At 35.5% G+C, this 26,133-nt stretch overlaps 1 protein-coding gene across 5 annotated transcripts in view; it reads right to left on the bottom strand.

Annotated features, from left to right (window-relative positions):
• CTNNA2 (catenin alpha 2) overlaps positions 1-26,133 on the bottom strand; it is a 1,115,489-nt gene that overhangs the window by 1,021,274 nt on the left and 68,082 nt on the right. For 3 of the 5 annotated variants that reach the window (XM_073241861.1, XM_073241854.1, XM_073241865.1), the window contains exon 2: positions 13,044-13,130. The exons of the other annotated variants lie outside the window; for them this stretch is intronic. The gene's annotated coding sequence lies outside the window, so the exon portion shown is untranslated. The remainder of the gene's footprint in view (positions 1-13,043; positions 13,131-26,133) is intronic. 5 annotated transcript variants of the gene reach the window in all.

Genomic DNA, 26,133 nt, shown 5'->3' on the forward strand with positions numbered 1-26,133 from the left:
AGGCTTAGTTTATGTGTCAGAGTACATAGTCACATAATTTAGAGGTGCCTGTGTTTATCACTAAGTTGCTGTTAGACATGTCCCTCCACCCTTCCTACATCTCACCGCCCCTACCCACTTCCTCATGGTGCAGAAATGACAAATTATACTCCCATTCACTTGACAAACTCAGCTGGAGCTCTGACTGGGAGGTGCACGGCCAAAGACCCTACAGTGATGTGGACGTGCCTTACAGAAGCAGGTATGTTAGCGCCCAGAGTGTCTGCGTATAGTGCAGAAGTGTACATATGGGTACAGTAAAGGAGAAACAGTTTAAAACATATAAAGCCTGAACTGAGATGAGAAAATTCCTCCAAACATCAGATGTGTAAACATATACATAGGGGATAGGTTTTCATGTTCACCTCCTCATAATATTCCTTTCTTGTCAAGAATATATTCTCTAACACAGCATGTATAGTTACAAATGCACTATATCTTTATTATTTTTGACATAAATGAAATATTTAATAAAGCTCAATTACTCCACTATAAATGAAATTTTGGAATTTTTCAGTAAAGCAAGAGAGCCATATGGACTCTCAACTTGTTTTTAAAGAAAGGTGAACTTTATTTTAGTTATCATTAAGTGTATTTTCTGAAAACCTGAGAGAAAACTTACGAGAAAATATAGTAGGTATGAGATAAATATGATAAACATAAACAATGAAAAGAAGTCAAAAGAGATTATTCTGACATTTGGGAATAAACTATACCAAACATTTTGTCAGATTATAACAAAAGCTGAACTTAATTGAGAATAAATATTTTTCAAATCAAAGTAATTTATAGATGCTTTGATTATTTGATAATCCAGTTAAGAAGCAGAATGAACTATATGGACATGCTGGAAAACCATTAAATTGCCTGATGATTTTACACAAAATACTACTACCAACCAAATCTATCAAAAAACACAAGATAGTCTTTCTCTTTAACATCAAACTGGCTAATGATTGTCATAAATCTAGTGTTTAGGATTAGTCACTGCTCAGGAAACCTTAAAATCCCTGAAATCTAACAGCTCATACTTGAAAGAAATTTAATAGAGGGTGGCCCAAATTTGAAAATGATTTCCTAAATGTACATAATATAATCAATAATGAGTTGGAAAACTAAAAGATATTTTTCTAAACTGGCAATAAGCAAACACACATACACACTTCAATCAAACATGCTAGAGGAAAGATTAAATTATCATTCTGTATTTTCTACAGATAAAAACATGCAATTTTACATATGAAGAGGTAGAAAGAAAAGTATAATAGTGGTTAAGTTAGGTAGTTAATATTTAGTTTTCTCAATTTTGTGGCATTTGTGGTTATTCATTAGTCTTTTAAAATTAGTATTTTGTTGTCACCTTTTCTCATTCCAAATAAATATCCAAATTGGTACCTATTTTCATATTCCTAATTCTTATTCATTGTATTAACCAGGACATCAACATGATTATTTTCCAGGCACCACAAAAGTTGGTTCTTTCCCTATACTCATAACCACTTACCTCCTAGGAAAAACACTTTCAAGTGTTGAATATTTTTATATCTTTAGATCAAGGACTTTTGACAACATTTCAGAATAAATGAATATGTGTAATATAATCCAAAGTACTTTATACCAGTTCAGTTAATAAACATGAAAAAATACACATCTGAAATTTATTGTGATTTTATTTTTCACATCAGGTATCCCAATATTGTGAGTAAACAAAATTAATAAAACAACATACGAAAGAGGAGCAGAAAAGACAGTACAGTGCTTCTAATGTTCAGCATTTTAATGTAATATACCCACCACCAGACTCATCACATTCTTTGGCCAGATCTCTGGAAGACTCCCTAGGTCTCCAAAACAACAATTTCCAGAGCAGAAAGCTTGCTAAATTGAATTTACTATCTCTCTCTATTGTGTTCATTCTATTTTCACAAAGTTTAGAGTAAATGGGATTCTCTAGTCTGAAGTCCCTCTGACAAATGCAAGAATACGAACAGGCAAAAAAGTGGAATTTAGTATACGTCGAGCTCCCCACTCATCTATTTTACAATAGTGCACACTGGATAAAGCTCACTGTAATTTAAAAGACCATATCAATTTGCTGAATACTAGAGGTATATAAATCAAGTTACTGCTTAAGCAGCAGTCTAGTATAGTGCTGAGGGTAGGGTGTGAATTCAGACTGCCTGCTCCTGTTTAAATCCAGATCCTGCATGTGGTAACTTGCTGACCTACAACAAATTATCTAATCTGAGTGTATTTCATTTCCCAACAATATAACGAAGATAACAATAGTAATGCTGATGTCACGAGACTATTGTAGAGATCAAATTTGATAATCCATGAATATGGCTTAAAAAAAAGAATATGATACACAGTAAACCCACAAAAATTGTTAGCTTTAACTACCATCAATCATAAGCCCTTTCTACTATCTGGTCTTTAATTGTTATCTAAAGTATTAAAAGTAAAAACCAACCAAAGTATTCATTGCCTTAAATACAGAATACAGAGAAGCACACACAGGAAATTTGTTCTGAAAATAGTAGATCTGATTCAGCTACTGCTATTTTATTATTATTATTATTATTATTATTATTATTATTATTATTATTATTATTTTACATAAAGAATTACAGGATCTTGACTGTGGACAGACCTCTCTCCAAAACTTGTAGCTGTCTGTTTCTATAAAAAGTACAAAGGACTGTGACACACCAAGTATGTCCACAGCTTTGGGAACGGTATAACTGAAAATAGCACAGTAATAACTAATCCCAGAGAGATCTGTGAGGTTGATATGCCTTCCCTACGTTGCATCTTGCCTACAATATTTTAATTTTTGCAAGGAGAGATGACTCAGCATGTGTTAAACATTTTTTGTTCTGAACACTAAACAGTGCTAATATAACAGTGGAAGGTTTGTTTCATCTTAGCAAAATCAGGTGGCTAACTTGAGCCTTACCAATATTGCTTTCAGAAATCATTTGTGAAGAAATCTATAGAAGTCAACTTCCAAGCAAAAAGAATATTGTATGATTGTTGAAAGATGCAAAATAAAGCAAAAATAATTTGAATTACTAACAAATGTCAGTGAAATTTATTAATTTCCACACAAGACAGTTTTGTAATGTGGATATTTTTAATTATTTTGTTATGATTACAAATGTAAGAAAATACTACAAAATCATATAAATAGAAATCTGCCATTCTCACAAATCTTTAACAAGAATATGAAGATTAAATTCTCTGACCCAGGGATTTAAATTTTCATTTTTATGAATCCTGGTCCATGATTTCTGCAATTTAAATGCTTCACAGCAAATGTAACAAGAGAGAACCTATATCACAATTTCCTATGGTTAACAGTTAAAATGGGCCACCATTATCAGGATTATTTAACATAAATTAACAATTAATTTATTCTTTAAGTTGCTGGGTGATTTTTCTAATAATTTTAGTCCTAAATTATTTTTAAAAGCTATGCCCTATAAATGCTTTCTTTCTTCCATGTTCTCATCCCCACTAAAGTCAAGCAACGAAACTTGTTCAACAGTAATGTGATATTTTTCCTACAAAAAAATTGTAAGTTAACATTTAATGTGCAATTCTCATTCATGCAAAAGAAACATTTTTTAAAGAGTTTACTCTATGGTATCCTAATAGTGAATCATTGGTGCTACAAAATGTAGGTTACCTCTGTATTAATAAAGCAAGATTTATAAAGCAGGTGCTCATGTTGGTTTGGTATTAAAATAGTCTACCTAACATTCTTACCCCTGCAAAAGCAAAGTCAGGGATTCTGATTTAGAAACTGCTATTCAGAAGTATTTGAGGTCAGCATTTACTAAAATTCAAACAGCTTTCCCTTAGTTGCCACTAAGCAAATATGAAATGTATACTACTTTGTATATATATCTTGATCTTATTTGGATTATTCAAAAAATTATACTGGAGCAAAACAACCATTTTGGATGGCCTCTGAAATATAGGATATTGCACACAGGATCCATTTGTTCTAACAGCACTGTCTCCTCACACATGAACATGCTCTTTTTTGAAATAAACATTTGCTAAGATCACATCAGCACAGTGGAAGACGTGCTGACTATAAAACATGCCTGAATAACATTTAGAGCACTGTGGCCAAACGCTCTGCACACTCTTCAAGATTCAAGCAGCCTAGTTAAACTTTGTTGCCTACAAGAGAGGCCTTCTAGATGAGAGAGAGCAACAGAGAAGTGACAGCTAAGAACAGCCTTCCCAAGTTAATATATTGACTTTTAATCTACTCACTCAAATTATCATGATAAAAATCTGAATTAACCTAGTTTAAAAGTGTAATAGATGTTTTTATCACTGACTTGTACAATCCATGCATAAGTGAAAAATACATTCTTAAGAATATCAGGGTTTATGAATCTCCTATAATAAATTAACTGATTTTTTAAAGACCAACTGTACAAATGGTTATGTAAATAAATACACATTGAGATTCTCTCTTCAAACTCCCTCTTCAGAACTTCCACTTTCCACCACATAAGACTCTTACACCAAAGCCCATTATAGACATTCTTCCTGTTCATAGAAGCCTGTCCTGACCCCTGGACTTCAGGCATCCTCCCCATATATGTTTCATGACATGCATACTTCACTTTATAGCACTTTTCACAAATGTAACCAAGTTTGTCTGCTTAATTATGTACTTCATGTCTTTCACCTCTCAAATGCCCTTGTCTCCCTTCTTTACTTGTATAAATGCTTTGAGCAAAGGACCTTCATCACATAGGTACTCACATAAATTGCTGAACGACTGCTAAATGTGAACCAAGTCAAGAATATAGAATGTATGGAGATTAATATAATTGAAGCTTATCTTTATTCCTATCCTCAAAACAATAACAGTGTGCCAAAAAACTATTTAAATTACAGTTTTAAAAAATAAATAAATATTACAAAAAAACTGAAGTGTCAACCTATCTCTTCACCCTGTTGTTAAAGAGTATAACCACTTTCTTCAGTGGTAAGCTGTCAACCCCAATAAGATAAGTCAATGATCTCCAAAACTTAATAGACACTTACATATTCATTAGGCATGCATACCAGTTTTTCTTAATTGAAACTTTTACATAAGTGACATACTATGTATAACCATTTGCAGTTATTGTATTTTTAACATTTACCTATAGTAGATACATATAAACCGAGTTCACTATTTTCTTTGAAGGTTCTTCAGAATCATACTGTATTCACTATTTTTCATGTTATTTCCAACAGCTCTATTCAAGTATAAATGCACATACTTAAAGTGTACAATTTGTTAGTAGTGGCACATATGTAATCATAACAAGAAGATAATAAATATACCCATCACCTCCCAAACTTCCTTTTGCTCCTTTATAATTTCCGCCCTCTCCCACTTCCATCCCTTCTACCTAGACAGTCACTGATGCATTTTCTGTCAGTTACATCACATTTTCTCGTTTACATAAATGGAAGCATACAGAATACATGTGTTCTGTCTGCTTTCACTCTACATAATGATCTTAATTTGTGCATGTTGTTTCTATTAGTGCTTCATTCATTATAATTGCTGAGTCGTATTTCCTTACATGCATATACCACCATTTGGTTATCCATTCATCTACTGATGAACATTAAAGAGATTTAAAATTTTGGCTAGTATTCAGAAAGCTGCTTTATACATTCACTTGCAAGTACTTGTGTGGAAAAATAGGAGGTATATGTTGAACTTTTTAAGAAACTGGCGAACTGTTTTTCAAAGTGTTTTTATTTTTTACCATTTTATCTTCCTAGTGTATGAGAGTTTCAGCTGCCCAACATCCTTGCAAAAGCTGGTATATTCAGTCTTTTAAAATTTAGCTACTTGAATAGCATATATCACATTGTGATTCTAATTTACATATCCCTAATGACCAATAATGTTGAAATTATTTTCACATCCTTATTTGCTATTCTTACTCTTCTTTGGCAAGATCTGTTTAAATCTCTTCATATTCTGAAACGGTTTATTTCATTTATTATATATTATTATTCAGGGTCCCTTATATATTCTGGATACATGTCCATTATCAGATCTATACTTTGCAAAGATTTCCTTCTAGTCTATGGTTGACAACTGTAACAACGCCTTTCAAAAAAAAATGCTTGCTTTTGATGAAGTCCAATTTACTGATTTGTGTCATACATAGTGTTTTCTGTGTTGTATCTAAACCCACAAAGATTTTCTCCTATGTTTCCTTCTAGAGGGTTTTAGCTTTCATACTCACACTATATTCCATTTTGAGTTAATTCTGTTACATGGTGTGAGTAATAGATTGAAGATCGTATTGTGGTGTACAGATATCCAAATGTACCAGCACATTTGTTGAAAAGACTACGCACAAAGATCTGCCTTTGCACCTTTTTCAAAAATCAGATAACCATATAGGTATTAGTCTATTTCTAGACTTTCAACTATCTTACTCTGATCTATTTGTCTGCCTTAATGCCAAAACTTCATTGCTATCATTACTATCCCTTCATAAGATTTGATGTCACATACTGTTACTCCTCTAACATCATTCTGTCCTTTCAATGTTGTTTTGACTTTTCTAGATCCTTGCAATTTCCATGTGCATTTTAGAATAAGCTTGTCAATTTCTACACATACACATCCTGCTGGAATTTTGAGAATTGTATAGAATCGGTTTGAGGTGGGGTAACAGATTTAGCAAATAAAAGCATGAAAGGGGACCGAAATGTTAAACTTTTATATGAAATTTAAATTTCAGGAGGTGTCCTATATTTTATATCTGGCAACTTAAGTTTAAGCAGAATTAAGATCTGAATAATGTTGAGTATTTGAATCCATGAACAGAGTTTTTCTTATTTATTTAGATCTTTGATTTGTCCCACTAATGTTTTATAGTTCTTATTATGAGGTCATACACTTTCATTGTCAGATTTATCTCAGTAAGTGATATGTTTTGATGCTTTTATAAATGATTTTACTTTATAAATATTAATTTCCAATTTTTCATTGCTTGTAAAAAAAATGTGTACCCTATAACCTTGCTCAACTCACTTATTATGTTAATAGATTTGTAGATCCCATTACATTTTCTTCATTGGTAATCACATTTATCCAAATTAATTTCCATTTCAATATCTTTATTTTTCTCCTTAATTTGTGATGGAATGCCAGACACTGTGAATTCTACCTTGTTGGGCACTGGTTGTTTTTGTATTTCTATACACATTCTTGACTTTTGTTCTGGGCCACTTCATTTGAAACAGATTCAGCTTTTTCGTTCTTGCTTTTAAGATTTATTAGGCAGGATTGTACTGCTGATCAATTGTTTAAATTAGTCCCCATTCTGAGGCTAAGTTCCTCTTGAGACCTACAACCAATATCTCATAACTTATGAGATTTCAGTCTGGTTGGTGTAAACAAATGTTATTCCTGAAACTCTGTGAGTATTGCACCCACTTCTTTCTAATCTTTTTGAGTGGTTCTTTCCCCAGCTTCAGGTTTTTCCTCAAAAAGGTGTAGAAATGAAGACAACACAGTATTGGCATCAAGATAGACAAACAGGTTAGAGTAAGACAACAGACAGTCAAGAAATAGACCAATACCTTCAATACCATTCCTCACATATATGCACTAGTCAGTACTCAGCTGATTACAAGGGGCAGACTCTCTGAAGGTCGCCAGAGATCGCTCTCTGTGCAGCTCTCTCCTCTTCAGTATCGTCCTGCAAACTCTAGGCACCTCTGCTGTTCTATAATCTCAGCTTGGTTTCCTCTGGAATACTCCAGAGTCTTAGTGGGTTCCCCTTATTCTACTATGCCCTGAATACTCTATTAATATAATTAGATGGGCGATATTATGGCTCATCTATTTATTGCCCATCTTTCAAGGACCACTGTACAGTGATACCTAATAGCCACTGCCTTGAAAACCATTGTTTCCTACATTTTAAAGCAAGAGCTAATTCTGGTCTCTGTCACTCCATCGTGATCAGAAGTGGTAATCCCCATTGAACAACCTTCCCATCCCCCCCAAATGATAACATGGTTTATTTTCACTATTACAAATGCTGCTGCAATCAATATGCCTATATTTGTCTCTCTGGCTCCTGTCTCAAGGCAATACAAGTAGGAATTGAATTCTAGGGTTCAAGGTTCATACATTTTCATTCTACTGAAAAACTGTTCCCTAGGTCAGCATTACCAATCTATATTGTTACCAGTGATTTAAGGAAACTGGTGTCCTCCCACATCTTCACCAACATTCAGAGTTTTCCACCTTATTAGTTTATACAAACATACAAGTTGCATTGCCCTGATTATCAGTTGAGTATATATTTGGGTTTCTTCCTCTGAAAGATGCCTGTTCAAAACTTCAGCCCATTTTATCACATGGCTTGCATGATTATTTGGGAATTCTTCATGTAAGACGAGTGATAATCCATTGTGAGCTGTTCGTCAAATACCTTCTCCAGTTGCTGGGACTTTCCATTTCACTTAACAGATTCCAGTTTCATCATTCATATTTTTAAATTAGGAAAGGGCTAAATACATCACTATCCCCTTTGTAGCCTTGTGTTTGTGTGTCTCATGTAGGAAATTCTTCCCTAATTCAGGATATTGAAGGTTATTGTCTAAATTTCTCTAAAATGTTTACTTGTAAGATTAGGTCTCTGATCCATCTATAGTTAACTTTTGACATAAGGTGGGAATTAATTTTATCTTTTCTCCATATGGATGGGCAAAGTCCCAGCATCATTTACTGAGGCATCATCTTTCTATTGCTATGTAATGTCACTCATTTAGATGCAGGTCCCTAACTTGGCTCTTTGATTCAGCTGGTCTTTTTGACTATCCCTGCACTAGTATCCCATTGTCTTAACTACCATAGCTTTACAATGAACTTCTATTAGTGAAAAAGCAAATCTGGACTACTCTTGGGAATTTTCACTTCTATGTGAATTTCTGATTCACCTTACCACACTCTATGAATAATTTGAATTTGTATTGAAACAACATTGAATTTATGGAGTAATCCTTGCAGAACTGGCATCTTTACTATATTGATTTCTTCCATTTGCAAACATTGTATAAATTCCTTGTTTCTTTTTATCTTTTTATATCTTTCAATAAAGCTTTACAATTTTTTATGAAGGTCTTATAAAACTTTTGCTGGATTTATTTATGGGTTTAGAATCTTCAATCATTCATTTCACGTATAAAAGAGTGCTGTCCCTTTGTATGTGTTGGTCTAATATCCAGCAACGTTACATTTGTCTCTAATTAGAGAAAATAATGTTCAAATATCATGTCTGCATTTTTTTAAATTAAGAAAACTGTTATCATCCAATAATGAACAATTTTGATTCTTTGCTTCTAACTCGTCTAACCTTTTATCTTTCATGTCTCAGTACCATAGCCAGAATCTTGAGAATAGTAATAAGTAAAATGAATGATAGTGGGCATCACTTTTTCCCAATTTCCAAGAAAAGTGTTCTTGCCTTTTATAGCTGTGTTACTTGCTACTGATGTTTAGTGGAATCCCTTTATTATATAACTAGCGTTTGTTTTGTTTTTAATCATGAATGGGTGCTGAATTTTATCAAGTGCTTTTTATAGACAGGATGACCATATATTGTCATTTCAAACAACACTCCAATACCAAACTAATCTTGTACTCCTGAGACAAACCCTGCATGGTCATTGTATCTTTCAATTTTCTCTCCCTGTGACTATGTTCACTTCTCTATTCAGTATATTCTTAATTAGAATCATATTGTGCACAGTATTTATTCCTTGAAAGCTTCCATACCATGCAAAACTCTTCTGTGTCACAGTGCCTCATAGCTGAAATATTTTTATTTTATCAGTACTGTTTGTCAATACCCACTATCAAACATTTTTGATGTTGTAAATAATGCAATATTTATCATATAGTGAGTATTTATACAAGCCAATGTCAATGTTTCACCTAGATACTCTTGCAGTGCTTTCCCCAATTGTGTGGCCTTACGGAGCTTTTGCTCCTAACAGGTACCACCTGCAACTCCTCTTTGGCAGATACTTTCCAGGTGATGGAACTTCAGTGCCTGCACAGAGCCCACCCCTTAACCAATGCCTGATAAATGCAGAGCATGAAAGCCCAGCTCCATAACCTCACATCAGAACAATCCTGAAGGGTAGTCCTTTTCCAGAGACCCAGGCCCCCTCTTGCATGACTTGGCCTTTGATCATGCCCCCTCAACTGTCCTACTTCTTCTATTCTCCCATCAGTCACCAATGAACAATTCCCTAATAAATCACATGCACACGACATCTTAATCTCAGGGTCTGCCTCTGGCAACCCAGTACCTCTTTGGAAAAGTATATTTGAAGGAATTTGACAGATTTCCTTCCAAAAAAGTTGGTAAATTCCTATTTCTATCAGCAATATGATTTATTCTCTTTCTTTATCTTCATGAGCATGGGAGATATGTGTGCATACATATATGCATACAAATATTTTTGTCTTTCCCCAAAAATGGGTATTTTATTGTTATTTATAACTCATTACTTGATCACTAGTAAGACTGAACATAATGTGTACATTTCTACTTCCACAGATAGAGAAACTTTCACCTATTGCTGTAATCCACTCCAAACAACTAGTTACACACCTACTGTTAATAACCAAGTGGTGAAGGGCTCACTGCCTTTTGGTGTTATTTAAGTCAGTGTGCAAGTCTTACTATCATTTCTTCTCCATAACTAGCTCTTATACTGCCTTGTAAAAGTGACACAAAATTAGGCTAATCTGTCTTCTACACAATGACTCTTCAGACATATGCAGAAACTTACAACCTTTCCTCTATCTCCCTTCCACTCCCTCCAGTTTTCCTTTTTCAGGCCAAAACATTCCTAAATTCTTCAACTGTTCCTCACAAGACATGGTTAGGAATTACATTAAAAAACATCATTTTCATAAAACTCTTAGAAAAAAACATAGGCAAAAATCTCTTAGACATAAACATGAGTGACTTCTTCATGAACATATCTCCCCAGGCAAGGGAAACAAAGCAAAAATGAACAAGTGGGACTATATCAAGCTAAAAACCTTCTGTACAGCAAAGGACACCATCAATAGAACAAAAAGGTATCCTACAGTATGGGAGAATATATTCATAAATGACAGATCCAATAAAGGCTTGACATCCAAAATATATAAAGAGCTCACCCACCTCAACAAACAAAAAGCAAATAATCCAATTAAAAAATGGACAGAGGAGCTGAATAGACAGTTCTCCAAAAAAGAAATTCAGATGGCCAACAGACACATGAAAAGATGCTCCACATCGCTTGTCATCAGAGAAATGCAAATTAAAACCACAGTGAGATATCACCTCATACCAGTAAGGATCACCATCATTGAAAAGACAAACAACAACAAATGTTGGCCAGGTTGTGGAGAAAGGGGAACCCTCCTACACTGCTGGTGGGAATGTAAGCTAGTTCCACCATTGTGGGAAGCAATATGGAGGTTCCTCAAAAAACTAAAAATAGAAATACCATTTGACCCAGGAATCCCACTCCTTGGAATTTACCCCAAGAATGCAGCACTCCAGTGTGAAAAAGACAGATGCACTCCTATGTTAATCGCTGCACTATTTACAATAGCCAAGATATGGAAGCAACCTAAATGTCCATCAGTAGATGAATGGATAAAGAAGATGTGGTACATATACACAATGGAATATTACTCAGCCATAAGCAAAAAACAGATCCTAGCATTTGCAACAACACGGATGGAGCTAGAGGGTATTATGCTCAGTGAAATAAGCCAGGTGGAGAAAAACAAGTACCAAATGATTTCACTCATATGTGGAGTATAAGAACAAAGGAAAACTGAAGGAACAAAACAGCAGCAGAAGCACAGAACCCAAGAATGGACTAATAGTTACCAAAGGGAAAGGGACTGGGAAGGATGGGTGGGAAGGGAGGGACAAGGGTGGGGAAAAGGAAAGGGGGCATGATGATTAGCATGAATAGTGGGATGGGGGGGGCACAGGGAGGGCTGTGCAACACAGAGAAGACAAGTAGTGATTTTACAGCATCTTACTACGCTGATGGACAGTGATTGTGAAGGGGTATGTGGGGGGGACTTAGTGAAGGGGGGAGCCTAGTAAACATAATGTTCTTCATGTAATTGTAGATTAATGATACCAAAATAAAAAAAATAAAAAATAAAAACATCTTTTTAAGATCTGGTCATTCAGGTTCTACAAAGAATGCTCTTTCAAGAGGCCAGAGCAAAAATTACAAAGGGGACTTTCCTTTACTGTCAAGAAAAACCACTGCCTAAATAAATGTTGAAATTTTCTTTGAAAATAGCTTACTTAAAAATTCTCAGATTTTTGTAAATTAATTTTCTGTGTCTTCTAAATCCAGATAAAGTTTACATTCCCACTACTTCTGACAATATATTCTTCCAATTTTACTTAATAATTCTGGAGAAGGGCATTCAGTTCAAATATATAATTCCATTTAGCAATGACGTCCAACACAGCCCAATTGCAAATAAAGACATATTAAATATCCCAAGATTAATAGGTCCCAGAAGATCTTTGGTTAATCAAAAACAGAATGAACTTTAATTCTGTGCATTATTCATTCATAAAAATATTATCCGGGAGCAAATGTATTTTTGTCAATGGTATAATATACATAAGTGCAGAGTAAATATTATTCTTTTTCTGTATATATCCTAATATTTACAGATTTTTGCTCTTGACTGTTATACACTTTTAAACAATATTTCAGACGTAGAATAGTCAACTCAACTTTTAACTCAATAAGAAAATGAACAAACCATTTAAAAGATGGACTAAAGACCTAAACAAACACTTCACCAAGGAAGATGGATAGAGAGTAAACAGGCATATGAGAAGATATTCTACATCATACATCATCAGACATGCAAATTAAAGCAATGAGATACTCACACAACTACTAGAGTGGTCTAAATCTGGAAGACTGTCAATACCAAATGATGGTGAAGAGGTGGAGCAACAGGAACTCTCAATTCAGTGCTGGAGGGAATGAAAATGGTACAGCCTCTTTGGAAAACAGTTTGGCAGTTTCTTACAAAACTAAACCAACTCTTACCATACAATCCAGCCACTGCAAACCTAGATATTTACCCAAAGGAGTTGAAAACTCACATCTACACAAAATGTGCATAAGACATTTATGGGAGCTTTGTTTCATAATAGCCAAAATGTGGGAGCAATCAAGGGGTCTGTCAGTAGGTGAATGGATAAACAAACTGTGATACATCCAGACAATGTAATATTTATTATTCAGCACTGAAAAGAAATAAGTTGTTGAGGCATGAAAAGACAGAGGAAATTATATGTATATAAATTTATATATAAAATTAAATTGAAGAAGCAAGTCTAAAAAGGCTACATATTATACGACTCCAATCACATTACATTCTGGAAAAGGTAAAACTATGGAGAGAGCAAAGAGATCAGTGATCTTTTGGGGAAGGGGAGAATGAATAGGTGGAGCACAGAGAATTTTTAGGGTAGTGAAACTATTCTGCATTATAATAACAATGGTGGACGTCATTATACAATTGTATACATACATACAAACCCATGTGAACACCAACATGAATGTACAACACTAAGAATAAACCCTAATCTAAACTACCATCATACCTCACTTTATTGCATTTTGCTGATAATGTGTTTTTCACAGATTGAAGGTTTGTGGCAACCCTGCATCAAACATGTCAATCGGTGACATTTTTCCAATAGCATTTCCTCACTTTGTGTCTCTGTATCACATTTTGGTAGTTCTCGTAAAATTTCAAACCTCTTTGTCATTATTATATTTGTCATGGTGATCTGTGATCAGTGATCTTTGATGTTACTATTATAATAGTTTTGGGGTGCCATGAACCATGCCCATGTAAGACAGCAAAGTTAAAAAATGTGTGTGTTCTAATGGACAGTGACTGCACTGGGGTATGGGTGGGGACTTGATAATATGGGTAAATGTAGTAACCACATTGTTTTTTTCATGTGAAACCTTCATAAGAGTGTATATCAATAATACTTAAATAAAAAAAGGGGGGGGGAAATAATTAATTAACTTAATTTGATTTTAAAAATAAAATAAAATATATGTGTGTGTGTTCCAGCTATTCCACCAATTGGTTGTTCCCAGTCTCTCTCCCTCTCTTTGGACATCCCTATTCCCTGAGACACAACAATATTGAAATCAGGCCAATCAATCATGCTACAAGGGCCTCTAAGTATTCAGAGGAAAGGAAGAGTCCCCTGTCTATCACTTTAAATCAAAAGCTAGAAATGATTAAGCCTCATGAGGAAAGCAAGTTGAAAGCTGAGACAGGCTGAAAATGAGGCCTCTTGTGCCAAACAGTTAGCCAAGTTGGGAACGCAAAGGAAAAGTTCTTGAAGGAAATTAAAAGTGCTACTCCAGTGAACACATGCATGATAAGAAAGCAAAACAGCCTCATTGCTGATATGGAGAAAGTTACAGTGATCTGGATAGAAAATGAAACCAGCTACAACATAGCCTTAAGCCAAAGCATCATCCAGAGCAAGTTCTTACCTCTCTTCAATTCTATGAAGGCTGAGAGAGGTGAGAAAACTGCAGAAGAAAAGTGTGAAGCTAGCAAATGTTGATTTGTGAGGTTTAAGGAAAGATGCTGTCTTCACAACATTAAATCACAAGGTGAGCAACAAGTGCTTATATAGAAGCTGCTGCAAAGTTATCCAGAAAATCGAGCTAAGATCATTAGTGAAGGTGGCTACCCTAAACAACAGATTTTCAGTGTAGACAAAATACCCTTCTATTGGAATAAGATGCCATCGAAAACTTTTACAGATAACAAGGAGAAATCAATGCCTGGCTTCAAAGTTTCAAAGGACAGGTCAACTCTCCTGTTAGGGGCTAATGCACCTGGTGACTTTAAGTTGAGGGCAGTGCTCATCTATCATGATGAAAAGCTTAGGGCCCTTAAGAATTTTGCTACATCCACTCTGCCTGTGCTCTGCAAATGCAAGAAGAAAGCCTGGATGACAGTACATCTCTTTACATCATGGTTTACTGGATATTTTAAGCCCACTGTTGAGACCTACTGTTCATAAAAGAAGAATCCTTTCAAAATATTACTGCTCTGTGACTATGCATCTGGTCACCCAAGAGCTCTGACAGAGATGTACAGTGGCATGAATGCTGTTTTCATGCCTCTAACACAACATCCATTCTGCAGCCCATGAATCAAGGAATCATTTCAACTATGAAGTCTTCGGGTTTAAGAATACATTTTGTAAGTCTATAGTTGTCACAGACAGTGATTCCTCTCATAGATCTGGGCAAAGTAAATTGAAAATCTTTTGTAAAGGTTCACCATTCTAGTTGTCATCAAGAACATTCATGACTCAAGGGTAGAGGTCAAAACATCTAGAGTGACAACTTTGGAACAAGTTGATTTCAACCTTCATGGATGACTGAGGAATTCAAGGCTTCACTGGAGGAAACAAATGCAGATGGTAGAAATAGCAAGAAAACTAGAACTGGAAGTGGAGCTAAAAATTACTGAACTGCTGCAATCTCATTATAAAACTTGAATGATGAGTCCCTTCTCATGATGAGCAAAGAATTTTCTTGAGATGAAATCTACTGCTGGTGAAGATGCTTTAAAGACTGTTGAAATGACAAAAAAAAAGAATATTACATAAAGTTAGTTGATACAGGAGTGGCAGGGTTTGAGAGGACTGACTCCAATTTTGAAAGAAGTTCTCCTGTGGATAAAACGCTATCAAATATCATTACCTTCTACAGAGAAATAATTTGCCAAAGAGCCCATCAGTGTAACAAACTTGACTATTGTCTTAAAGAAATTGCCACAGCCACCCCACACTTCAACCACCACCACCCTGAACACACAGCAGCCAACATCAGGCAAGACCCTCTGCCAGCAAAAAGATTATGACTCACTGAAAGCTCAGATGATGGTTATTAGAAGCCTTTAGCAATAAAGTACTTTAAATCAGGGTATGTACATCTTTTAGACATAATGCTATTGCACACTTGATAGGCTACAGTATATTGTAAACATAAATTTTATATGCACTGGGAAAGCAAAAAGTTCATTTGACTCACTTTATGGTGAGAGTCACTTTATTGCACTGGTCTGGATTCAGCACTATCTCCCAGGAATGCCTATAATGACTCCAGGGGATAACACTGTGTCAATATAGACTCATGAGTTGTAACAAACATATCAATCTAGTGCAGAATGATGATAAAGGGAGAGGCCATGCATATATGGGGGTGGGGCTACCTGGGAAATCTGTAATTTCTGCTCAATTCTTCTATGAACCTAAAACTTTTGTAAAATGTAAAAATTATTTATTTAAAAACATTCCAGAGGACCATTCAATGGAAAGATACAAAGCTGATCTAAGGCCACAGTGTCCTCTTTTCAGATCTAACATGGACTCAGGTCCTACTGCTGCATATATCCTAACTATGAACCTCTTTAATGAACCTCTTTAAGGGGCATCTAATATTTCTAAGAAGAAAATAAAACATACAGTAGTTCAGTTTGACACACACACACAAAACACATTTATATATATATATACATATACACACATGCAGTTTATTTTATGAAAACATTTAATGTTATTTAAAGGACCCATACACCAGAGGCCCCATGTGCATCAACAGTGGAAGTCCTCTGCCACTCTAAGCGAAAACAGGTGTGCCCAACTATAACTTTGCTGACACTGAGCAGAAGGATTCCCATGAGCCTCCAAGATCTACATCCCCCATATCCTTTAAGAACAAGGATAATGCCCAACAGTTCCAAAGAATGTCAGTTTGGTGTTTGTTTATTCTTAGAGAAAACAAATGTAGAATAGCAGAGCACCAGAAAGCCATTGCCTAGTATTTGGCTGTAGGTCAAGGATGTTTTCTATATACCTCAGAGTAGATTGCAGAAAATACAGCTTAGTCTCAGGACTCTTTAAGCATGTGTTTTAGAGGAAAATATGGAACATCGTGGCTTTTCAGCATCATTACTTAGCAGAAACACGCAAAGCACTGCAAAGTAAGTTCCCCTCTTTCTTCTGCGGATGGTCTCTGACAAATTCTGCTACTCAGGGTTTTCTCTCTTACAAAGTCGACCTTTCCTTCTCTTGCCACTCCTTCCCTGTCATTCTTCAGGCATACTGGGCCATTTTCCTCTTCTAGTGTCATTTCTCAATATTCTCATATACCCAAGGATCTATTTCTTCATACTTTCTTCCTTTATTCTCCATCTGGACTTTACATTATATAGTTTGTTCTACTGAGTTTTCTTTCTTCCTTTGACAGCCTTTTCTCTCCACCATTTTTACTGCCCTTATTCTGTGCTACACTGCAACAAACTTTCTCCTCCATATTTTTTAAACACTTAGTTCTAAAATTCATCCAAACTTCTACTAAGCATCTACTAGGTTTCAGGCAGTGTCCTATGTGTTAGGAATATAGGATGCACAAAGCCCTTTGGGATTTCAAATAGTTATAGACCAGTGTGGTAACTTCCATCTACAAAACACTATGAAAAGTAAGAGAGAGAAAATGATAATTTACAATGTATGAGTAATTTGCAAAAGGCTTCCCACAGAGAGAAAATGAACTAGGTCTCTAAGGATAAATAAAAGTTTCCCAAGAGTGGGAATAGACACTCATATGGAAAGACAAGGTATGTAGACATTTAAGCAAAGAGCACCATATGGAGGACGAGATCTGTGCCATTTGTTTATTGAGGGGTTTTTATCAAAACCCGAGGCTAGGAAAAAGGGTGCTGGATGGTGAAGAATACTGCATATCACAGGAGTTGGATCATAAAATGTAAGCAGTGGGGAACCATCTAAGAAGTTTAAGCAAAGCAGCATATGATCAGGTTAATGTTCTAGAAGTATAACTGTCAACTGTACATAAGATAGATCAGATAGGTGACACTGGGAGGCAAAGCCATTCAAATATTCTTACAATAGCTCAGGTAAAGGAAACTAAAGGCCTAATGTAAGGCAGTGAGAGTTAAAACAGAGAGGAAGAGAGAGATGTGAGATGCAATTTTAAGTAACATGATATAAATAGGGGCTCATGTGTTGAATACTCAAAGAAAGACCTGTATTCTGGCCTGGGCTCCTTACATCGATGACAAAGGCATCCACACTAAGATAGAAATACAGAAGCAATGTGACAATTGGGAATATAATGGACTTAATTTTAGATGTACTGAATTTGGGATGCCTAGGGGTGTTCACATCTAGGGAGTAGTTGGAAAGAAGTCTGAACGCTCACGAGAGAGTTTGGGGCTAGAAATAGAGATTTGTGAGTCATTGGCACAGCCAGTAAACAGCATATAAATTGTGGAAATAGATTAAATTACCCAGGGAACAAATAAAGATTAAGGTTCAGGGTGAAAAATGGGACTTGGGAGAAAGCATATATTTAGGAGATGGGAGGAAGGCCTGAGAAAGGAGACCAGAAGAGATGGAGGCTGGAGCAAAACCAGTGGACAGTGGATAGTTGAGCATGAAAACTTATGACACAAAAGTGAAAGCTGACTATCGGTGTGAGGTCCAAAGGAGAGTCAGAGAAGATAACAACAGAGAAAAAATCTTTGAATGTGACCAACAGCTTGTAGGTGGGTTTTGTGTTCAGTAACAGCAAATTCCAGGTAGAGCCAACAGACAGGGCATTAAGAAGGGAAAACTAATTTTTTCAAAAAAAATCTTCAGGAGAGAAGAGAATAAGAAAGGACCTGGGAAGGTATATGAGGAATAGTCAGGGGAAGATTCATTTTTATTCTTTTGTTGTTTCTGATGAGGATTGTGATAATGATAATGATGGTGTTTTGATTGGTTTTAGAATGGAAGAAACTTAAGTACACTTACAGGCTTAGGGCATGCATTTCACACAAAGGAGTAGATCTAAGATGCGGAAGAAAGATAAACATGAAACTAGTCCAGAGGCAGGAAGTAAAAGGAAGAAGCATAAAAAGGCATATTTGATGTGCCATTTCTGGGAATGAAGAAAATCAGTAAGAGTGGATGAATTGTTGACAAAATTATAGATATTGGGGACGGAAACAAGGTATGAGGCCTAAAAGTCTCAATATTATCAGTATTATCTTAAAAAGGGAAAAAATGACCAACCAATACTATGTTCCTACTATGAGTGGGATGCTATTTTAGTTTTTTTAACCAACATTAACTCATGTAATCCTTACATTTCCATCAGATAGATAGCATTATTATCCCCATTTTACAGATCAAGAAACAGAGGCAAAGAGAAATTAAGTTACCCAGGATCACAAAGTAATTTGCAAAGAAAGGCCTTGAACCCAGTGTAGATGGTGAATACTTGTTCCTAACCTAAACTCAGTGTTATACTGCTGCTCTAAATAGAAGATAGCAAGTAGGAAGAGGTGGGAATCAGTAGGGAGACTTAGGAACCATAAATGCCATGTGAAATGATTTGGCACAGACCAATATGGAACAAATAAAAGAAATGAGCAAAATGGAGTAAAGATTTAAAGGTCTTAAACATAAGACCTGAAACTGTAAAACATCTGGAAGAAAACAGTGGAAAACCTTCATGATATTGGTATTGGCAATGAGTTTGTGGATACGACACCAAAAGCACATGCAACAAAAATAAAAATAAACAAGTGAGACTATGTCAAAGTAAAAAGCTCCTGCACATCAAGGGAAACAACCAACAGAATAAAAAGGCAATCAATAGAATGGGAGAAAATATCTGCAAACCCTGTATCTGCTAATGTAATGCAAAATATATAAAGAACTCCCACAATTCAAAGATAAAATAAAACTCAAATAACCTGATAGAGAAAGAAGCTAAGGACTTGGATAGACATTTCTCCAAAGAAGACACACAAATGGCTAAGAGGTATATGAAAAGGTGCTCAACATCACTAATCATCAGGGAAATGCAAATCACAGAGACATCATGACACATTTGTTAGAATGACTATCATCAAAAACAAAAGAAAACTAAGCCATGAAAAAAGTGTTGTCAAGGATGTGGAGAAAACTGGAACCCTTGTGCACTGTTGGGGAGATTGCAAAATGGTGCAGCACTATGGAAAACAGTATTGAAGTTTCTCAAAAAATAAGAAATAGAATTACAATATGATTTAACTAATCGCAAGTTTGGGTATTTATCCAAAACTTTGAAATCAGTATCTCAAGGTGATATTACCACTCCTATATTCAGTGCAGTACTATTCACAAGAGCCGAGGTTTGGAAACAACCTGTATGTCCTCTGAGAAATGAGTGGATAAAGAAAATGTAAGAAAATGGGGGGATATATCTGTACCTAAAGATACATAAGATGGAATACTATTCATCTTTTAAAAAAGAGGGATATTGTGCAATCTGTAAAAACATGGATGAATCTTGATGTTTTATTAAGATTTAATTAATCTACGTTAAAAGAAATAAGCCAGTCAGTCACACAAAGTCAAATGCTGCATGATTCTACTTATATGAGGTCCCAAAAGTAATCAGATTCATAGAATCAATGAACAGAATACTGGTTGTCATGTCAGGGGCTACAGGGAGGGGAAAATGGGGAGTTACAGATCAATGCCATAAAGTTTCAGTTAAGCAAAATAAGTAAGTTCTTGAGATCTTCTATACAACATTGTACCTATAGTCAACAATGTTGAATTGTACTTGTACGAATTTAAGAGGGCACATGTCATTTCTGTGTTCTTATTACAATAAAATAAAATTTAAGAATAAATAAATAAATAAAGCAAATGAGGCAAATAAGGGAAAGGAGGAAGGGAGGGAGAAAGGAAGAAAGGAAACAAGGAAGGAGGGAGGAAGGGAAGAAAGGAGGGGCAGCACTAGGGCTCAGCTGTGGTTGATGACCATGGATGTGTGGTAAAGCCCACCTGAATCACTGTGTGCTATTTCTTCAGAAGTGCTCACCACATGAGTACAAGAAACAAGACGTACTGATAGGTACTGGAATTGTGCTGTAAAAGGTGAGGCACAAAAGTCAGAGAAATAAAGGATATGAGGAAGATGGTGAGTCAGCAATTCAAGTAATTTGCCAGAGAAAGCGTCAATTAGGAATAGGGAAGGTAAGTCAACCAAGAGCAGGCTGAGAATATTAACAGCCTAGAGATTTGTCTTGAGGGAGAAAGCCTGGGCCATGAGAGGAAGACACACTGCGACGGGCTGCAAATAAAGAGGGCTGTAATCAGAGCAAGATGCTGTACTTAAGAACACAGAAAGTGAGCAAATCCAGTGTTGATAGTTAAATGCTCACTGAAGACAGCTACTTATATTCTACAACATATCCCAGTTGTATCCATAATGTTCTGCAACTGTAGCAATGTATCCCAGGTTCAGGAGAGGGGCCGGGCCAGTGAAAGGCTGTATCGTTCTAGGGTTGAGAAGCATCTAAGTAAGGTACACTGAAAATGGTGACAATGGCATTGAAGTGCTGGTGAGCGTTCGCTGAAGACATTCAACCATGATGTCCAGGCAAATAGTGGAGAAAATGAATTTGAGAGTTTTGATGGACTGAAATTAAGCTGGAATTAGAAGGTCTTGGTAGAGATTTTATACAAAGCTGAGAAAATATATATCCATCTTGTCAAACTATACCTGCGTTTACTTCTTTTGCCCAGATGGGCCATAATCTCCTATAAGGACAGGAAAACATGAAGTTTGGCTTCTCCAAATCCTAACATAATTCTGAGGATGTTGTGTTAAGTATTAAATAAATATTTGCTGGGCTGAACACATCTCTGATTTTACTTCTAAGAGGCTCCTTAGAAAAAGATCTTTTAGGCATCAACCCTTCTTGCAAATCAGAAAGGAGGCTCAGAGAGAACTTAACCAGGTGAAAAAAAATAATGAATTAGATGCAGAATCAGATCATCTGAGAGTCATGAGACAATCATTGATTATCTCTTGTGGCTACATAAATTTTAAGCTTTTTCTTTGGATCCATACAAAAAGTAACACTGCATTTCATACACTACATAAAATGTGTGACTTATGAAGGCAAGAATCCATGTGAAGTGTGTGTGTGTGTCTGTTGCTATTATTTTTAACTTGGAGGAAGATCAGAAAAACACGTTTAAAAAATCTCCAATCTCAAAACAGTCAACTGTTCATCTGGCACCACTGAGAAAAGCAACTCATCACCTCACACTTTTGAGAAAGATCAGAAAGAGTGAAAGGGAAGAAAAAAAGGTGATTGCTTTTTAAGCCAGAGAAACATACATTAAAATGAGCTTTTGTGGGGGGAAAAAAAAACAAGAGGAAGTAAAAAGAAAACAGTAGCTGAGTATCAAAGGAAACAACCAACAAAACACCTTCTGTAAGAACATGCTGGAAGAACGGACTCCTCATACAAAAAATGCAGATTCGTTTTCATAAAGAAAGCCCATTTCTCTTTCCCTCAAAATATAAGAGTCTACAGGAGACCAACATCCCCTCAGAACTCTTGGTCTTTTAGGATCAGAAAGTTTGGCAAAGTAAAAGAAAATGGAAATTTGATCCACGGACAACTAGCAGCAGTTGAATTTTTTTCTGATTCTGATGGAAAAAGCATGCATAAGAAATGTCACTAGAATGTTATTTGTATTGTTTTATAAGTAAAACAATGATGTGAAATGTCTAGAATTAAAGTTGAATCTTATAACACACTCTCCTCTTTTGCCCCCTGCAGGGTGAGCCTTCCTTCATGAATGTGTCTAACATATAGTCAACCATGTCATTAAGGACGATAAAGCATTAAGGTGAGAAACATTCCACTGTAGCACTTCCTTCAATGTGTTTTCCTAAGTCATGATTAAAAATAACACAAAATAACATTTATAAATACATTCTACTGACAACCCATGTTCATATAAATTACCTCATTTGATCCAGTCATTCCCAAATAGTGTTCTGATACAAACCAGAATACTAGGTTAAATCATCCAATATGAGATAATTTAAATTAAAATTTCATGGGTAAAATGAAACTATCACAGGTATTGATGGCAGAATTTTATAATAGTTTGCTTCATATAAAAAAAGTTGTATGTTAACTGACATTCAATTTATATGCTGTTTTGAATTTTACACCCACATAAATGCATGTCACATGTCTCCTAAAGCAATATAAATACACTATAGGAGAACAGAGAAAGAGTAGGATATAAAACACCTTACATTCAGTCCTTGTGCTGACAGCAGAACTAACTGGTGAAAGTGATTAGTCAGGAAGAGCTGTTTTCATCTGAAATGACCATAAATTAAGGCAAGCTATTTTTGTATGTTAACAGCTTTACATAACATCTCATTTTCCATTTAATTTTCTACTAAAAGACAGCCTTTTCCATCACTTAAGGTTTTAAAAAAGCAAACTACCAATATTACAAGACATAATGTTTATTCAGTTCTAGTTATCCCATATTAAGAAAAAAGTAAAAGGGTCACATATTCCACATAAACAGATTTCTGTCAGACACAGAAAAGGTCTTGTTCCTGAAATAGAAAATGTAATTTGTTTAAGTACAGAAGCATAAGCTTTAAAATATGAGTATAATGTATTAATGGAAATATCTCAAATCAAGAAAATGATAGAAAATAATAAAGGGAGGATATCTGCCACCCAGTCATTCTTTTGGCATGCACAGTTCTCCAGATGAATGTTTTATTTTAGCATCACCCATCAGTTGGATCACATCAAATGGCTCCTGAAAATCTGAAGACATTCAATAAGCTAAAATGCAGTAAGTTTTCATCATATTTGAAGAAAATAAGGCCACTAGATGAGCTATTTTAAAATATAACAATTTTTGCATTCCCTGAGAAGTGCTACCAAAAAACGTAAGGACCAAAGAAAGAAATCTTTTCCTGTATGTGTGTGTGTTTGCAAAATATGGACCAACATAGTGTGATTAAGCATACCTATTTCAACAAAATCTCAGGTTAAAAGCTCACAAGCCTTCTCAAAGGAGCAGTTTAAAGCAATTTTAACAAATGAAACCTGTTTTCACTAGTATTTAAAGAAACCTTTGCCTTTTCTTCCCTTGCAGTCAAACTTAGAAGAAACATTGGAACACATGATCTGTTAAGAGATAATAAACCCTGGAGGTGTGCAGGGAGTGTGAAGAGTGAAGTACTCAGACATCCTAGTAGCAATTATAGGAAGCAAGGCATCTATAATGAAAATACTTTGATTGTGTGTACCTACAAGAGGGAGTTCTAAGCTTTGCTTTCTAATTAAATTTGAAGACTGAACACATTTTTGTTCTAGCAAAGATCAGTTTTCAAATTCCTAGAGAGAAGTTAGAAGACACCTGAAGCTCAGAAAGATGGTCAACTTTGTCAATTTGATTTAAACCTTCAATAGGCATTGCTTAGTTTCTACTCCTTCCTCATACTCTAAGGAGTAAACTGTGTCTCAGGGAAAAAAAATCAGGAAATCGCCTCAGCCAGACAACTACGACTCAGGAAGAATATCATTCTTTCCTCAATCAATTATTTAGCATATATTTCATTTTCTTTTTTATAATATTGAGTCCAGTTCCCAACTTATCATTTTCTTGGCAAAGCCTACTCTAGGGAAAGTCTTGAAGAAATACAGTTCTTCTCAAGAATATGCCTCCTATCTTCTAAATGGCAATAGGGCTAATGAACATCAGTAAGGGAAAAAAAAAATGATTATCTACATACAGTAATGAAGAAAACTCAGAGCAGTTATTTCTTTCTTTTATTTCAGTTTATGCAACAAGAAAGTTTATTTGATAAAACAGTACACACTAGATGGGAATGCGGGCCACCACAGAGAGAAGGCATACTTGAGTGTTTAGGGGATTTTTATTATTATTATTAAAGTATCTCTTATGTTGGCTTCAATACACAACACAGTGTTTCAACAATTGGCCATATTATTAAATCCTCACCCCATCTAGTGTGGTTATTATCTATCAACATAGAAAGATGTTACAGAAACATTGACTGTATTCTCCATGTTGTACTACTGTTCCCATGGCCAACTTACATTGTGATTGAGAATTACTGTTCCCCTTTATGCCCCTCCCACTCCCCGCCCACCCACCACAAACCCTCCCCCTTGATAACCACGAGTCACTTCTCAGTGTCTATGAGTCTACTGCCATTTATTCATTTTGTTTTGCTTTGTTTTTGTATTACACAAATAAGTGAAATCATACGGTATTTGTCTTCACTTGGCTTATTTCATTGAGCATAATACCCTCTAAATCCATCCATGCTGTTACAATGGGAGGATTTCTTTTCTTTTTATGGCTGAATAATATTGTATTGTGTATCTTCTTTATCCATTCATCTATTGATGGACACTTAGGTTAGTTCCTTATCTTGCCTGTTGTAAATACTGCTGCGATAAACACAGGAATGCATATATCTTTTGAACCAAGGATTTTGTTTTCTTTGGGTAAATTCCTAGGAGTGGAATTCCAGGATCAAACAGTATTTCTACTTTTAGTTTTTTGAGGAAATTCCATACTACTTTCCACAGCAGTTGCACCAATCTGCAGTCCCAACAACAGTGTAGGAGGGTTCCCCTTTCCCCTCATCCTTGCCAGCATTTGTTATTTCTTGTCTTTTGGATAGTGACCATTCACTGGTGTGAAGTGATAACTCATTACGGTTTTGATTTGCATTTCCTTGATGATTAGTGATGAGCAGCATCTTTTCATAAGCCTGTTGTCCATCCGAAAGTCTTCTTTGGAGAAGTGTCTGTTCAGGTTCTCCATCCATTTCTTATTTGGGTTATTTGTGTTTTGGGTGTTGACCCATTGTCAGATAAGTCATTTACAAATATATTCTCCCATACTGTAGGGTGCCTTTTTGGTCTGCTGATGGTGTCCTTTACTATACAGAAGCTTTTTAGTTTTATGTAGTCCCATTTGTTCATTTTTGCTTTTTTTTTCCCTTGCACAAGGAGATGTGTCCAAGAAAGAATTGCTCCTGTTT

Source organism: Manis javanica, chromosome 1, assembly GCF_040802235.1.
Source record: "Manis javanica isolate MJ-LG chromosome 1, MJ_LKY, whole genome shotgun sequence".
NCBI classification, from domain to species: domain Eukaryota; kingdom Metazoa; phylum Chordata; class Mammalia; order Pholidota; family Manidae; genus Manis; species Manis javanica.